The sequence below is a fragment of the Ambystoma mexicanum genome, chromosome 5p (genome assembly GCF_040938575.1).
Source record: "Ambystoma mexicanum isolate Mex_15411 chromosome 5p, UKY_AmexF1_1, whole genome shotgun sequence".
In the NCBI taxonomy this organism is placed as follows: domain Eukaryota; kingdom Metazoa; phylum Chordata; class Amphibia; order Caudata; family Ambystomatidae; genus Ambystoma; species Ambystoma mexicanum.
Window position 1 is genome coordinate 837340634 of NC_090930.1, and position 18366 is coordinate 837358999.

The 18366-nt window shown below is 49.3% G+C and overlaps 1 protein-coding gene across 4 annotated transcripts in view; it reads left to right on the forward strand.

The window, feature by feature from the left end:
• The window catches only part of ANLN (anillin, actin binding protein), a 728409-nt gene that overhangs the window by 278493 nt on the left and 431550 nt on the right, over positions 1 to 18366 (forward strand). The window lies entirely within an intron of this gene.

Consider the following 18366-nt stretch of genomic DNA (forward strand, 5'->3'; position numbering starts at 1 on the left):
CATTCTTCTGGTGCCAGAGGCCAGGTTGCGGATGAGATCTCTGCAATGCGCTCTCAAGATGTAGTGGTTGCAGTCCTCCGGCAGGATGTTGGACCCCGTTCAGGTGCCGCCCTCGGTCGCCCAGGACCTTCTGTGGTGGGCCGTCGAAGACCATCTGAGGTGGGCTCCATTTTTGCTACCCTGGCCGGAGGTGACGGTCGTGACGGACGCATCCCTCACGGGATGGGGAGCTCATGCCAATGAGTTGACAGTCAGCGGTCGCTGGTCGAGACTCCATATCAATCTGTTGGAGCTGAGGGCCATCAGGCTTGCCCAGAAGGCTTTTCTGCCGACTGCGAGGGAAGAATGTCCTGATTCTGACGGACAGCACAGTGGCCATGCACTACCTCAGCAAAAAGGGGGGGGGGGTGCAGGTTCACTTTCTCTGTGCAGGATGGCGATGCAGCTCTGGTTCTGGGCCATCCAGCGGGACATTTCGTTCTCGGCAGTGCATCTGGCCAGAGACGAAATCGAGACGGCAGACGCTCTGAGCAGGCAGAGCGCGATCTCTCACGAGTGGCAGCTGGCTCAGGAGATTCTCCTGGAGATCTTTGCCCTTTTGGGGACCACACAAGTGGATCTCTTTGCCTCCAGTGTCAACCGGAGTGCGAAAGGTTCTGCTCGCGGGAATTTCCTCCAAAAGGAGCCTTAGGGGACGCGTTTGTGGTGGAGTGGTCCTTCCCACTGCTGTACCAGTTTCCTCCAGTCCCCGTCGTCCAGCAAGGGCTGCAGAGGTTACGGAGGTTCGGTTCCCGGATGATCCTCATTGCGCCGGCATGGGCCCGGTGAACGTGGTACCCGGACCTTCTCGACTTGTCCATCTGCCCTCCACGCTGTCTTCCCTACCGAGACGATCTGCTCTTACGGGAGGGGGGGGGGCGTCAGGTTCTCCATCCAGAGGTCAGATCCCTCAACCTTCATGCTTGGCTTCTGAAAGGTTGAGGTATAAGGATTGGGACCTCCCTGAAGATGTGACGGAGGTGTTGCTTTTGGTCAGACGGCCTGCAACAAAGTCCCTGTACCGTTGCCGTTGGAGAAAGTTCTGCAACTGGTGCAGGGTTAAGAATGTGGACCCTATTTCATGTGACATTCCTGTGGTGCTGTCTTTTTTTGCTTTCGTTAGCCCTGAAGGGCCTACAAGTGGGTACCATTAAAGGTTACCTGGCGGCGCTGTCCATATTTAAGCGCTCGTCTGTGGAGTGTTCTTATTTCAAAATTCCTTTAATTTCTCAGTTTCTGAAAGGGCTCACCAATGTGTTTCCACCGTCACCTTTCCAGGTGCCCGGTTGGGATTTGAACCTTTTTCTAAAATTCCTAATGGGTGCTCCATTTGAGCCTTTACATTCTTGTCCTTTGAGACTGTTGACCCTTAAAACTGTATTTTTTGTTGCGGTTACTTCCGCTTGCAGAGTGAGTTGCAGTCACTTTCTGATAAGCCACCCTTCACGGTGTTTCATAAGGACAGGGTTGTCCTTGGGGTTCGTCCTTCCTTTCTTCCGAAAGTGGTGTCGGAATTTCATTTAAGCCAGAAGGTCATTCTTCTGGCATTTTATCCACCTGCGCGTCCTGGTAAGGAAGAGGAGAGGCTCCATAGGTTGGATCCTAGGAGAGCTTTAAGTTTCTACATTTCACGCATGTCCCGGGTCAGAGTGGACGATCAGCTCTTTATAGGTTATGCTGGAAGGCGCTTGGGAAAAGCTGTTACTAAGCAGACTTTGTCTAGATGGATTATCTTTTCAGTTTCTGAATGTTACCGCTTGGCGGGTAAGGACCCTCCAGTAGGTTTACGGGCCCATTCTACTAGGGGTATGGCTGCCTCTACTGCCCTGCAGAGGGGTGTTCCTATTAGTAACATCTGTGAAACAGCCACATGGGCTTCGGTCCATACCTTTGTACAACACTACTCCCTAGATTCTATCATTGGGCAGGATCTGGCCTTTGGCAAGGCGGTCCTCTATTCTGCAATTTGATTAGGCATTCCAAATTTCTATATTCTAAATTTATTTCCTCCTCCATACGTTGGTACTGCTTTGGGAGTCTATCATAGATATGGAATACGTCGGAGGGCCCAATACCCTAGAAGAACAAGTTACTTTCTTATCTGGTAACGTTCTTTCGATGGGATGGTCCGACGACTTATTCCATATCGCTCCCTGCCTGCCCCGCTACAGAATTTCTTATGCGATTGCAGCTTATGTTTCCGCAAGGCTTTCTGTGGTCATACTGGCAGAAGATTGGTGCTACACGTTCTGGGGGAAAAAACTACAACTGAGGCTACGGGCGTTGGGCGTCCTACTTATAACATCCTGTGACGTCTGCTCGACGGAGGCCCTCGAGGACTGCGTATCGACGACGCAGACGCCGAAACATTTTCCAAAGCAGCACAGCTGTGGTGATTACCTGTCATAGATATGGAATATGTTGTCGGACCATCCCATCGAAAGAACGCTACCAGGTAAGAAAGTAACTTGTTCTTCTCCAACGAAACATTGGTTGTCACGCCAGCACAAAGCGCTTTCTTGTTGGGAGCGTACCTAGATACCTTCATTTCCCGTGTGAGACCATCCGCAGAACTAATGGAAGCAATCTCGCAGCTAGCCAATTGGTTCTTGCACACACTACCACAGTACGCCACCCCCGATTCTTATAGGGCATGATTTCATGTATGTTACTGGTTCCAAATTGCAGGCTGAGAATGAGATCAATCCAGGAAGAGTTGGATTGAAAATGGGCACAAGCATCGGGCTCGTGTGAAGATTTTGTACACCTGCCACACCCCTTCCATCAAGCGCTAAATCGGTGGCAGGCCTAACATAACCTCTAGCAAGGCCTACCTTTCCATGTCCCTACCTCGACGCTGCTATTTGGGAACGATGCATCGGTCAGGATGGGGAGCCCATCTGACTTACAGGCAAAAGGCACATGGTCCAATAGGAATCAAACCTGCATATCAATTTACTGGAACCCTGAGCCATTCGATGGGCAAAGCCCTTTCAACTGGTTCTGGCGGACCAGGTGGTCACCATACCAACGGAGAACACAAACTCAATGCATTATATGAACAAGCAGGGAGGCACAAGGTCAACACTGCGATCTAAGGAGGCGCAGAAACTCTGGAAGTGTGTGCTCGAACAGAACATTCATGTCTGATCCGAACACCTTCTGGGGGAAGGACGACTTTCTGACAGACCAACAGAGCAGAGACTTCTTCACGTCCCACTAATGGGTGCTCGATTGGACCGAGATCTAACAGATTTTCAGAATATGGGGTCACCCACTGTCAAATCCAGTTTTGAAACTTCCTGCAGGAGTGATGCTGGCCCACCAGATCCAGCCTCCCCCACCCCCCAAGTCTGCCTGCCCAACAGTCTTTTAGCAGATCTAACTACCAAGCTGGCAAACCCAAGGGGAAAGGAGAAAATAAAAAAACGCAGATCTTCTGTTTCTCACCGACACCCTTTGGAACTGGATAGGATGCCTCAGTGTCTGTGATGATCTAAAAGACAATGATATATATGTTACTAACAACTCAACTACAATTCCAATGATTTTACTGATTTCTGCCAACCTCCTTCCTGATAACCTGCTGCCTATGCCTTGATGCTGATAGGCTTTACTTAATGAATCTGAAATTCTTCAGACTTTCTTTTATTTGATTTAACTGCAAACGTTCTTTCAAGAAACTTTGTTCTGATCAGTGTCTATACTGATACCCATTATCTGCAGTATATACAGAGTTTGTAGCTGCTGCTTGCGTGGCTTGATGCTGCTGTAGCTTCAGGAAAAAGTCTCTAACTCTGCATTTAAATCTCATAATGCTAAGAACCGACCTATTTAATTGCCTTCATACACCCTGTTAGGGAGAATTCTCATTTTATGGCTAATTTCCCTTACCTATAGAGTCCCCCAGCATCTTTGCTGGATTTGAAGGGTTTGTTTCTTTTTACCTGCTAAGAGTGAGGCTTTTTCCTACTAGGCATTTTTGCTGTGTGTTCTAGGCTATTTTTGTGTTTAATGCCAATGGGATCTCTCTCAACCCCATAGGAACCATCTTTATTCACATGTGTTACACAGCACCCTCCGTGCAGTTACACAGGGGTGTCGTAGCGACCCCCAAACATAGACTCCATACCCTGGGCCTGACTACTGTCTCCCAGGGCATGTAAAGTCCCCATTGACTTTACTAGTCCAATTCTATGAACTAAACCAGTACAACCCATCCGACTATGGATGTACTGGAAGGGGTTAATAGTTTTTCCCCCATGTTAATTTTCGAGAGGGTACCATACAGGTCCTCTCTCAAGTTTCTGGCTGGTGGCAGTTGTTACTACCATAAATATTCGATCGCGAATATTTCCCTATGGGATATTCCCATTGTTCGAGGCTACCACTTTTTCTGACAGCCTCTAACATACCGCCGGTGCATTTTAATATTAACTTGACTCCGGTAGGTTTTATTTGCCAGAACTTTAATATAACTTCTTTCTCTAAACTCCTAACCCAGGTCAGGGATCCTTTGTTCGTCCTTTTAGCTGGCTTCTCCCGAGAAGCCCTCCTTTCGGCGCCACCGAGTCTGGGGTGGGTCCATTGTGTGGGAGGGGGGAGTAGGACCCCTGGAAAGGGTTGCCTCTGCAACCCATGTCGCATTCTATCCTGATGGGCTGGAGCGTCTCCCGCCAAGACGACCACTCCACTGTGTGAGCGACAGCTAGGCTGTATGAATGGGGATCTTTTTGCATAAAAGCAGGGTCGTGAGGACTGGAAGAGCAAGATGTCGACACTGGAACTAAGAAGCCGAAGAGGAGAGAAGCCTAAGACCTCTGCAACGACTGAACCACCGGTGAAGCCCTGCTGCAGCGTCTCACCACTTTTCTCCGCACGACGAGAGAAGATCTTCACCTGCAAGAGCCTTCTTCCCTTGAGCTGGTGGGGCCAACCAGTTTGCTAATCGCATTCCCGGACCTGCTTTGATTGTATCTCCCGTACCCTGTACCCGGAGGCCGGATAGCCAGGCACCAGTCCACCCGGACCATGATTTAAAGGAGCGTACCTTTTTATTCGTCGGGCGGCACCGCGGCTGGTTTCTTCCCTGGCTAGTGCAGTAACTCGAACCTTCCTCCACGACGAGAGCCTCTTCCTCTGCTGGATCACCAAAACTGCAGGAACAACCGCCACCGCAGGAGCCACTTCTTCATTTAAAGGTACATTGTTCTGCCAGGCCGCCCTTTCTTCGTGGTAGCACTAAAGGTGTTTTAAATCCTTTACCTACCTGTTGGGTCGGCCACCCCCTCTCAACATTTTCTTCAACTTCTGCAACCACCTTTTCAAATTCGTTATCCAAAGAATTGACTGCAGCTACAAGAACATTTGGCTCCTGGGCCCTTGCCCTGTACCACTGACTCTGGTACAGGCCTACTGAATCTGGACACATTTGTTAGATCTGCTTTCTTTAGATTGATTCTCACTGAGAACTGTGTTGGTGCACCTCCTTCTTCTAACTACCCCTTTCTTCCCCTTTCTAAACCTTGTGAAATGCCATTTTGCTCAGTTTTCATTTAAGTATTGCCTATACTGATGCACTGCCTTGCTTAAACTGGTTCACAAACTGATGGGAGGTGTTGCTAGGGTGTGTAAGAAGTTGTTCCTATATAACTTGTGCTTTCCCTCCCTTGTGAGGAATTGTTAGAGGATCTTTTGTGTGTAGTTGTCACTGTGCTGTTTTGCTCAGTTTTCACTCTAGTTCAGTTGGTCTACAATTCAACTTGGGAGTCTGTATATTTTTCCTTTGACTTAACTTGCTTGACTGTGATACATGTGTTTTATTAGAAGTTTATAAAATAAATGTAGATCTACTTAGTGGGCCTATTGTGTAAACCCTGAATACTGCTCATCTCCCTCTTGAGATAAGTCTGACTGCTCAGCCACAGCTACCAACTAAATCTTTGTGCTACACACTGATACCAAAAGGGGTTTATTGCTCTCGCATGTAGTCCTAATCTGGTGTAATGCTCCCTAAGCGAACTGCACTGGATTCTGCCTAACGCACCCTGACTCAGGCCGCAACTCACTTCTTCGTTTGACTCGTATCTCTCTTAAGACTATTGTGATGCTTGACTGAATTTTATTCCACGCTTAACGTAGTTGATCTTCACTGTTCCAGCTGACCGCGATGCGAAATTCACAGTTGAACACTGATTTAAATCCTTTCTCCTGAAAGGACTATGTGCGCGGCAAGTTCGCTACGTTCGTTGGAGTCCTTTTCTCTATTGTAGCCCAAACGAAATACGCGCACGCGACGAAGTAAAGAAAACAAGCAGAGTTTTACTTTGGTTAATAACGTTCTCCAGCATGGGAGTCTGGCATGGATTCACATGTTCATGAATTCCCCGTCGTCGGGATGGGAATCCTTGGTAAAGAAAATATCAGTTTAGTTTCTGAACTGTCTTTCTACTAATAACCAATCACTGGTCTCTGGGTCATACTGCCCCCCCAGCCCATGACTGCCCTCTACCTAAGCCCCTCCTCTGGCAGCCATCTTCAGATTTTTACTGCATGTTCAAGTTTTGGAGTCCTTGTGCTTAGCTCTCGAGCTTTTACTGCGTATTGCATTTTTTTTTTTTCTTCAAAGAGTTTACTCTTGATTTTTTCAGTCAAATTGAGCCTGAAGCTCCACTGATTCATCTTCCGAATAACGGGGACCCGTTTTTGCAAATTTCCATGCCCCTCAAGGGCAAAATTTAGTTGAATTTCACTTCTTGGAGGATTCCGGAAGATATTTGAGGCCTACCCCGCATGGACATGGCCCAAGACAAAGACTCCACACCCTTTGGATCCAAGCTGTTTATGATCTGCCCAGGATGTGGATTACAGAAAGTCTTCAAGGAGGATGAGCACTCCCGGTGCCTCTACTGCCTGCACTCTGACAAGTCCCACGTGGAAGAAGACTGTGCGTTCTGCAAGAACATGTCCGTCCGGACCCCCCCCCCCCCCCTGCGGTGAAGGCCTCGGATGCGTCTAAGGTCGTGAAGGCCCAGATTGACCCGGCTAAGGCCTCAATTGAGAGAGTTGTGGCGGCCCTTTGCGAAGCCCACAGGGGTGACCCCAGTGGAGTGTTTCCCTGCCATCCCAGAGGAAATCGTCTTTCCAGTCCATCGAACAGACCCCTGTGAAACCCCGGGCCGAGAAGGAGGGGAGGGGGATGCGATAGACATATCTGACTCAGTTACCTCCTCCGAGGACGAGCTGTCTGGCCTCAAGTCAGTCCTTGATAAGAGGTTCGTCGAGGTCCGGCCCTACGGGAAGGATCCTGACGAGGCGGACGTGGGTGGAGCCGATGAAGAATGGCAGATCGAGGATGAACTGGACACCATGCCTCTGCCGACGCTCCCGTCGCAACCAATGCCACTGCCGGCCGACGGGTCGGAAGACATCTTGCTGGCACTGCACACCCTGTGCCCAGAGATAAGGACAAGGTTGCCCTTCCCTCCGGCAGACGATCCAGCGGCGCCTGGACCGTCTGGGAGTCCTCCAGCCAAGCGGAGAAGAGTCCATCCTCCCCCAGCCTTCTACCTTTTCACCACCCTTCCATCCTTCACCTCTATCCCTTCCGCCGAGGGATGAGACTGAGATGGCGACGGGGACGGACGACGGTGGCGACGACGTAACAGATCTCCCATCGCCCCCTCCCCGGGCTTCCCCTCCCGACGAAATCGGCTCCTTTCGCACCATGATTGCCAGGGCCTTGGAGCTTTTCCAGCTATGCCCCGAAGAGCAGAAGGAGGGATTCCTTTATAAAGTACTGGAGGCTAAGAGGAAGACCGTACTCTCAATCCCGCTGTTGGATGACATCTGGGACGAAGGGCTGTCCCTTCTGAAGAACACATCTACGGCCCCTGCGAAGATAGACCAGTACGAGAAGTACTGGGTCCCACACTCCGTTCCTATGTGCCTCCGGGCGCAGCCGTCCCTTGACTCGGTGGTCTCTGCGGCGGCCAAGAAGAAATCTGCTGGGGCGATGGCATAAACTCCCACTTCCCAGCCGGACTGCGAGGGGAAGAAGCTAGACACTATGGGATGTCGGATCATCTCGTCGGCAGCGACGACCATCAAGGCGGCCAACGCTCTCGCTATCGTGGCCCGATACGATGGGGAGCTGTGGTTTAAAATCGCTTCCCTGCTGGACTTCCTTCCAGAGGACAAGAAGCCCTTGAAATCCTGCAAGAGGGCGAGGTTGCTTCGGACTACGCCATAACGGTAGCCACGGACATCGCCGACACTGTATTTCGCCAGATGGGCAACAGCATTTGCCGGTGTGGTTGGCTCAGGGCCACTGACTTCCATCAGGACGTACAGACCAGGGTACTGGACACGCCCTTTGACAGGAACCACCTGTTCGGCCAGGCAGTAGACCAGTCACTGCAGGCCATCGAGGCAGACAGCGAAACGGCCCGTGCCGTGGGTACGCTCAGTCAGCGAAGGCGTCCTTTCGGACCTCCGGAGGCAAGTCTCAAGGTGCCTCCAAAGGATTCAGCGGCTGCTCTTCGTCGCAGGAAGCCTGCAGAGGCCGCAACAAGGCCGGTAGACTTTGTTGTCGCTAAGGGGCCCAAGGTGGCAAGGCCTCGGCGAAGCAGGACTGAACCAGCTGTGACATCGGGCCCCCAACCGAGCACCCCAGTGGGAGGCTGGCTGGTGAACTTCATCGACGTGTGGAAATCTCTCCACCAACTGTTGGGTGCTGGATGCCCTGGCCCACGGTCACACTCTGGCGTTCCAAAGGAAGTGCCCCCACTTTCCACCGGTGGCCAGGAGAGAACCACATTCCACAGCTACTGCTGGAGGTACAAGCGATGCTGGCAAAGGGCGTGATAGAACTTGTCCCGAAGAGACTCTGGGGCTCTGGTATACTCTCTGTACTTTCTTGTCTGAAAGAAGACTGGCGGTCTACCTTGGACCTCTGCTGCCTCAACAAATGCATACAATCCCAAAAATTCCGAATGGTCACCGTTCAGCACATGCTGGGACAACTGGAAGAAGGGGACTGTTATACTAATATTGGTTTGCCACGAAATGAACAAAGTAGAAACAAAGGACCACCTACCTGGACTAGATGAGAGGAAGGTTCTGGGTCCAACTGTTATCCTGGAAATTGATCAGACGGGATGGGTGGATATGTATGCTTCCCTGTTGTCGTTCGAAATCCCTCTGAGAACCTCTCCGTGGCCTGGCACAAAGGCTTGATCACCAGGAGGCCCCAGGGAAACCCTTATGGGGGGGGGGGGGAAACAGTGGAGAGCTGCTGGGGTGCGTTATCTCCACGAGATGACCAAGCGTGGGATTTGGGTCCGCCTTATCTGTCTGTCACTCTGGTCTGGGACTAAATTAGGAGATGTAAGAAGAATTATAGGTTAGCCTAGGGTACCTGTCTGATAACGTTATATTTCTTGTAAGGGCTCTGGTGCCTTACCCCAAGCTATAGAAGGTAAAGATTGCCTGGTTATAGATTGCCTATCTGTTCCAAGGAACACCCTAGATTGGTAATAGAGGCTGAAGTATGACAAGAGGATAGATAAGGTAAGATGTAGAGAACAGCCAGTAGAACAAACAGTTCTACGATAAGCGGGTGAACCGGACAAGGACTCCTACCAGGTAGTAACACCGCCCGTAGGCTGCTCACAGGTGTTTGGCTTTATGCCTGATGCTTCCTGGCCAGAGTGATCACCCTGAAACGAAAGTAGGTCAGAGGAATAATGAGGTAATAATTGGGATCCTAGGTTTACTGTTGGGAAGAAGAACTACTCCGGATTAAGGCTGCCTTCATCTGAATGGTATGTCCTGAATGCTGAACCGGAGAGAAGATAGATTGCAGCTGCGCTCAAGGGGAATGGCTTGAACCGTCCGAGATTGGGTATTCCTTGGCGTACTAACGCCGTGATCTATAGGGATGGATCGAATAGACAGGCAAGGTTAAGAGGTTAGTAGAGCATCAGAAGTAGTATTTCAAGACGTAATAGAAAGACAAACCGATTCTGAACGAACTGACGCACGTAGCGCTTGTATACTCCTATGAGTAGAAACGCGTAGGACTCCTGCCATTTCCTGTTGATATATTGCTGGAGAGGAAGTGACCTCAGTGTCCTGGGAAAAAACTACTAGACTGTCGTTGTTGGATGGGCCGTATGCTGGTGAGGCCATGTTGGAATACGTCCGGAATAAGCAATCTGCTTTACAGAACATCACGTGGACTTCCTGTCGTCGCTGGACCTGGAGGATGCCTACTTTCACATCCCCATACACAAAGGACATCGAAAGTTTCTACGCTTCGTGGTCCAACGTCAGCACTATCAGTTCAAGGCACTGGCCTTCGGTTTGAAGTCAGCACCAAGGGTCTTCACCAAGTGCCTGGCCCCAGCGGCTGCGCCTACAGGGGATCCACGTCTACCCCATCTGGACTATTGGTTCATCTGAGCGAAGTCAAGAGATCTCGCTGTCGACCACACAGCGAGGACCGTCCGCCTGCTCACGGAACTGGGGTTCTAGATAAACTTTGCTAAGTCTTGCCGGGTGCCATCGCAGGACGCCCTGTTCCTGGGAGCCAGACTCCAAACGGAGGCGCGGCTGGCTTCACCGTCTGAGAGGATAAAGGCCATCCTGGGCAAGGTACAACGGCTGTTGACCATGGAAGTTGCCAGGGTGAGGTCCATCAAGTCCCTGCCCGGCATGTCATGCATCTACCTCGTGCAGGTTGCGGATGCAGCCACTGCAGGAGTTCCTCGATGCCCGTTGGATGCAAGTGGCAGGAAGCTTCGAAGACGAGATCTCCCTCAACGAGACTTTCCGTCAAGCGATCTGGTGGAGGGGCACCCGCACACATCTCGCAGCGGGCATGGACTTCCAGACCCCAGCGCATCAGGTGACGATAGATGCCTCTGGGATGAGGCACGCACACCGGAGGTCTCCACGCAAGAGGCCTACCGGAGGAGAGGTCGCTGCACATCGTCCTGGAGCTCCGGGCTGTGTTCTGGGCCCTCGGGTCCTTCCTTTTGTCCCTCAAGGGCAAAGTGGTACGGGTCTTCACCGACAACACCACCACAATGTTCTACATCCAGAAGCAGGGAGGCACCAGATCCCCAGCTCTATCCAAGGAAGCGCAGGATCTGTGGCACTGGCCCATCGCCCAGGGATGTTCCTAGTACCCTTTCATCTGGCAGGAGTGAAGAACACTGTTGCAGACTCACTCAGCAGGGAGCTACACTCTTGCCACGAGTGGGAGCTTCGCCAAGATCAAGTGGATCGCCTATTCTGACGATGGGGCAATCCCCAGATTGATCTGTTCGCGACGAACACCAAGTGCCGGAGGTTCGCCAGCAAGTTTCCCTAGCCGGGGAGCATGGGGGATGCATTCTCCTTCCCCTGGGACGGCCTGTTCCTCTGTGTTCCCGCCGTTGTCGTTGCTTCTGCGACTTGTCAGTCAACTCAGACGGTCCCGGTGAAAGATGATCCTAGTCGCACCGGCGTGGCCGAGGCAGATTTGGTTCTCGGACCTTCCTGACATGTCGGCGTCCCCTCCAGTCAAGCTACCGACGGACGCAGATCTTCTCGCCAGGGAAGGAGGTGCAATCCTGCATCACGACCCAGGATCACTGAACCTGCAGGCCTGGCTCCTGCAGAACTAGAGATCGGAGGCTACGATATCCCGGCGGACTGCAAGGAGGTACTTGCCAAGGCCAGGGCCTCCTTGAATCTTAAGTGCTATGGACATAAATGGAAGAGGTTCTCTGTCTGGTGCCCTGCACAGATCAACCCTCTACGGATTACAGCCCCTCAAGTGCTGCTGTACTTGCTGTCGCTGGCCAAGGCGGGGCTGGCGCATGCCTCCATCAAAATTCATCTGGCGACTATCTCCTGCTACACCAGAACTCCAGGGCGGTCGCCGCTGTGGTACCACCGCCTGGTGAAGGAGTTCATGAAAGGACTGTTCTGCTCGTTCCCGCCGGTGAAGGCTCTGGCCCCGGCGTGGGAGCTCAATGTGGTGCTGACCAGGCTCATGGGCCCTCCATTCGAGCCTTTGCATTCGGCACCGCTGAAATTCCTATTTCCGATCTCCCCCACTCGCACGACGAGTGGGGGAGATCCAGACCCTCTCCTGTAAGCCTCCGTATCTGACATTCCACGAGACTAGGGCATTGCTGAGGACGCACCCCTCCTTCATGCCCAACGTGCCGTCGGACTTCTATCTCAACGAGCCCTTTGTGTTACCTGTTTTCTTCCCGTCGCCGCCTTTGCCGGCTGAGAGGACTTCGCACTCGCTGGATGTAGCTAGAGCGCTGAAGTTGTACGTGGACCGCACTAAGTTTTCGGAAGACATCGCAGCTGTTTGCGAACTTTGGCACTGTGAACCAGGGGAAGGCCCTCTCAAAGGCTTCCATTTCCAGATGGCTCTCCGGCTGCATCATGCACTGTCACCGGTTGGCAAACCGACCGTTGCCCGGCCGTCCGAGAGCCCATTCAACCAGAGCGATCGCTGCTATTAAGGCGTTCCTGTCTGGTGTGCCCCTGCTGGACACCTGCAGGGCTGCTATATGGAGGTTGACGCACACCTTCACGAAATTCTACTTTGTCGACCGGGATTCCAGGGAGGAGTCCAGTCTCGGCCAAGCAGTGCTGTGCAACCTGTTTGCTTGAAGGTGAGCCTGGTGAGGAGGTAAGAGATGCTTAATGTTGAGCCTTACCACCTTCTGTGGTTGTGCATGTGTGTACTGCTATGTATTCTTGTATTCATGAGCATGTGAATCCATGCCAGACCCCATGCTGGAGAAGGAACAAGTTACTTGCCTATAACTGTTGTTCTCCAGCATGGGTCTGGCATGGATTCACATGCGAACCTCCCTCCAACCCCTCTGCGGCTCTTTTCTTGGTCCCACTGCCACTTTACGTGCTACCAAATCTGAAGATGGCTGCCAGAGGAGGGGCTTAGGTCGAGGGCAGTCATTGGCTGGGGCAGTATGACCCAGAGACCAGTGATTGGTTATTAGTAGAAAGACCGTTCAGAAACTGAACAAACTGATTTTTTTTCTTTACCGAGGATTCCCAGCCTGACTGGGAGTTCGTGAGCATGTGAATCCATGCCAGACCCATGCTAAAGAACAGTTACAGGTAAGTAACTTGTTCCTTACAACTACTGCGGTTAGTTTCAAAACAAATATATATTACACATTAAGAAGAACCACGCGGCTGTTAATAAGTTACAGCGCAAACTGTACGCAACTGTTTCCTAGTTCAAATCACACATGCACTCGCTTGCCTTGCGGATCACTGCATTTACTCAAATTTTATGTCCATTGTTCCGATAGTTGCACTCATGCGTTTCGGTTTTCAAGGAACAGTTCAATATTTTCCTTTTCTATCCGTACACATTCAGAACTAAGTTAACTGATCACTCAAATAACATAGCTTGCTTCATCTGTTTTCTCTGCAACTTTAAGGAAAGACACTGGCTTCACTGATGATCACTGTAGTTTGTGTTTTATATAATCTTCAGAATATTGAATCTTTCTAGAGGCCTTTAAACATTTGCTGAGCTCTGGAAACTGCGACCTGTATCTTCAGAGATTCGCATGAAAGGCCGTTTCGAACTTCCAAACTAACTCACAACTACATGTTAGGAGCACCAGGAACCGTGGTTGCCGCGCCTTAAGTCTCAGGTTTTTTTAGGTGCACTAGCAGCGAGTCGGTAGAAACTTAGAGGCCCGTGCTCGTGGTGCCTGTTGTATGTTTCATGAGAAGTTGGTTTTTAGTTTCTACTGGTTCGGCACGTGTGCTGATTTGTATACAGAGGTTTCCTTTCATTTTCCAGCTCGGGTGCGTGAAGAATTGAGGTCCACAAAGATCATGGTTTCATTTTTTGATTTTATTCAATTGAGTTCTTCAATTGATGGAGTAACAATTGGTGCCAATTGTCAATTCTTCATGGCTCTGAGCTGGAAAAAGAAAGGGGAAACCTCTATGCAAATCAGCACACGTGCCAAACGAGTAGACTAAAAACCAACTTCATACCTCACAACTACAGTCCTCCAATCACTGCTGTGAAACTGAGCCTCCATCTTGCCCAGGGGAAATGAAGGCTTCCTGAATGCCATGTTAAGGAAACATAAAAAAACATAGAAACATTTCATAATCCCCATCACTAACTCCCAGAATCTAAATTCACTCTGTAGATAATCCTACACATTACCCCTCGTGCTTTTCCAAGGAAAGTGTTTTAATTATGTGCGTGAAAACCTAAATGGATTCTTAAGATGTGTACCACTAGCTAAATATCATGGAATCCTGACACCCATACATCGATTTGTAATTCACCCCAACTTCGCATCCAGGTATCCGTAAAATGATTAATTGGGGGATTCCTTCTCTTTGATATGGACAGGCGAGTACCCATATGCCTTCCAATCAATACCCTTGTTAGCCAGTGTACTGCGATGGGTGAGAAAGCCTTTTTGGATAATTTCAATAGCACAGGCCTGGTCCAGGCAGGTCTGGTACCAGACTCTCCTACAGATGTTGCTGACCACGTCCATATGTCTGAGCTCATCAAACGTTACTAACTCAACGGAACTGCCAAATTATCCCAGCGCTGAAATCTTGCAGGAGCAGACAGCCCACCCAATCCTCCAAACCAGTCCCCCCCAACAGTCAAATGTACAACTGCTCGATTGACCAGATCAGGGGAAAGGGGGAAGTGGAGAAAATAACAGACGATCAGGATTCCTCGGGTCGCCTTAATTCTTGGAACACTGGATAACCTGCAAATAACACATCTCTGGTTAACATCCAAAAATTGCACCTACACTGAAATTATAAATGTCCTTTTATTTAAACCCACCAATTACCTGACTACCTCTGCTTTAAGCTTAGAGGCTTAATAGGTACTTGCGAGTTCGTCTTGCTGCCATTAGTAATCAGTCCCACGCTGCTGTGCTCATAGTGACTTCTTCTTAACCTCAGGAAGATAACTCTCTAGTAACCAATGTAAATGTGTATTCTTATTCGCTGTTGTATTGGGGATACTACCTCTGCTCTCTTTACTGAGTCCTAATGCAGTCTCTAGTTTAACTCATCTGCATGTTCATTAAACTTTCTTTCACTTCCTTACTTTTTGACTGAATTTGCGCACGCCTACTTTAAAAAAAAAAAAAAAAAATTATTTCTTTTATATAAACTGACTCGCCGCTAGGAAAAGGCCTCTAGTACTGCTTTTCCTTCACCGCGCACACGGCTTTTCCCTCAGCTGATTCCTCGCTTCGTCGCCTCGTCCGGTATTTACTACGCCACACTAACTGGATCTGCCCGACGCTGCTTCCTCAGCTTCATCCGACACGCAAGACATGAAGCTAGGTGCTTTCCTCGAATGCAAGGAGACTCTCGACGCACAATGGAAACAAAACGCTCTGTGCTAACCTTCACGCGAAACTTCGGCTGTTTTAACATTAGCTTTTGATGCTAATGCACGCGCGCTAATTAAATGCTGTAGAAGGTTAACTTATTTACAACTACAAGTACTAAACTAACACTTCATCCTTTACTGTAAGAGGATAATGTCTTAACTTCTTTTGAGTAGATAAAATATCAACACTGTCCATGCAGCTTGCAATCAGTTTCTTTTAAGTTTTAAAGCATTTCCATTAGAACAACTTTGATTTTTCTGTCACTTATCTGAGGTTAGTCTCTGGCTCTTTCTGAAGATGGTCTTTAAGGAGATGTGCTTTCTTTTCTCTGGTTTCTTTGGTTTTCTCTGGAGCTCTTGAGCGCTGTGACGATTCCTAAGATGATCTTGATGATACAGTTCAGAACCTCTCCAGAGATTCAAAACAGCATCACAGTAGTCGCTAGCCAATCACTGCTGAACAGGAAGTGCTCCATCATGAGTTGGGACAATAGTTGCTGGCTGATATGATTAGATTAAGGAAATGCCTTTTCAATGCAAATGACCTTCCTTAACCACTACCACTACAATTGGCAATTAATGATGCCTAACCTGACGCCTCCTGTTGCCCAGGGACCAGATACAAATACTGCACCATGACCCAGCGGCCCTTTCTCTGGGCTTGGTTGCTGAACAACAAAAGCACACCAACCTTACGATGTCGGATGAATGTTGGAATGATATGCGAGCATCCAGAGAACCTTCCACATGCAAGACGCGCAAGGAAATGGAAACGCTTTACAACCTGGTGTGCGACACTACAGCTCAACCTGCTGTCGGTCACAGTAGGCCAACGGTTACCTTATCTGCTCCACTTGGGTAAAGCAGGATTCTCACAGGGGCCAGGGGCCCTGGAGCTACTACAGCCTTTGTCTTAGATCCTGCAGTAAAAACCTTTATGCCAGGGTTGCTTTGTTCCTTTCCACTGTTGCCTTCTACTCCGAGCTAGAATCTTAACACATTAACCGCATTCATGGCTTCCCCATACAAACCCAGCCACAAATGCGATCTAAGCTTGGAAGGTCGCCTTCCTGGCGGCGATCACGTCGGCAAGACGGATCAGCGTACTATAAGCTTTATCTACGGATCCACTGTTTAGTTTTGCTGAAGGATCGTGTAGTCCTCAGACCACACCCGAAGTTCTCCCCAAGATGGTGTCCGAGATGACTGTCCGAGCGCGTCGTGCTGCCAACTTTTTTCAGCAATCATACTTCTAGTTCTGAACACACCTTACACTCGCTAAATGTATTGTGAGTCCTTAAATTACATTGGTAGCTCCCACGTGCTTTTCACACGTCTTCCAGGCTATTCATTTCCTTTGCAGGCCGTTGCAAGAATGAGCATCTCAAAACAAGTCCTTGCCCAATGGGAGGTAAACTGCATTACCCACTGCCACAAGATTGAGGATAACCCGCTTATACATCCCAACAACTGCCCATTCGATCAGAGGGAGAGCATCTACAGCAGCATTCCAGGCGGTAGTGACCATGAAGGACATCTGTAGGGCGGCTACATGCAGCACGCTACAGAAGTTCTCCAAGACTATTGTCTAGAAGAGGACTCCAGAAGGGAGTCGGCTGTCGGGCAAGCAGTCCTGTGGCACCAGTTTGTGAGGCAGAAGCAGACCTTGTTCTTCCTTCCCTCCCTTCAGGTTCAGGCATGCATAAGGTGTTCAGGGTTATCTCTGTTGTGTACTATTAAGGGCCTGTGCGTTTCAGTGAAGTAGGTGGCATCTGTCCACTGCTTGGTATTCTATTGTTTTACTTTCTCTGGCTTTGAAACTCTATAGCGCCAAAATACCCTAGCGTCATAGTTGTGCTTAAGAAGTCTAGTTAACATAACCTATTCAAGCATGTGGATCTGTGAATGATCCAATGCTGGAGAAGTCTGTTACTTACCTGTAACTGTATTTCTCCAGCATTGCTGTCTTTCATAGATTCACATGCACCTGCCGACCTACCCGGTGATGCTGCTCCATATGCTGGCAGTGATCAATCTATTTGTCCCTATAATATGAATTTGGCTGCCTGGGGTGGAGCTTAAGCCCTGCCACTTCATTGGTTGGGGACAAAGGGGACCAAAATGAGATGGAGGGAGTACATGAGTGAATGCCTTTCAGGCCTGATTGGCAATGTCTATTGTTTTCCTATGGGAAATGTTACAAATTATCAGGCAGTCGCATATTAAAGCATCTGAATCTGTAAAAGATGCCAAGGCTGGAGAAATAGTATTATAGGAAGCCCTACAGATAAGGGGTGCATTGGCCACTTTTATTCCCTAAAAATAGGCAAATACTCTCCAAAAATACAAATGTAGAGTAAAAATACTCCCAACAAAAAATAGGAAACTGACATGTAGGACCTTGTGCCCCTTCCTTCACCCCCACAGCTTCATGTATATGCTTGGACCAGTAGTGCACGTAGTACCCCAGGAAGAAACTACTGTTACTGACTGATCGGTATAAGTAAACATGTATTGTTTAATGTGTATGAATTACTAGGTACAAAGGACTAATTACAAAGAGATTCCCGTTAAAACATATTTTTACTCTTATAATGCTCCCATTGGGAATTGGACTTACATTTGTACTCCCCAAAAAATCATTTTACTCACGACTTTAAAAAATGGGGAGTAAAATACCCCCACTTCAAAATGTTATATGTAGCACCGATTACAGGTAAGTAATTCTTCTCTTCTAGCTCTTCTCTGGTAGGCACAATGCCCTTCCACATACCTTTGCACAGTATAGAATCATACTTTCTGATTTGGCAAACCACAACTGTGACCCTGCCCAGCATGTAATAAACCAGATGTGGGGATGGAAAAGAGCATGATACGAAGTCCTGTGC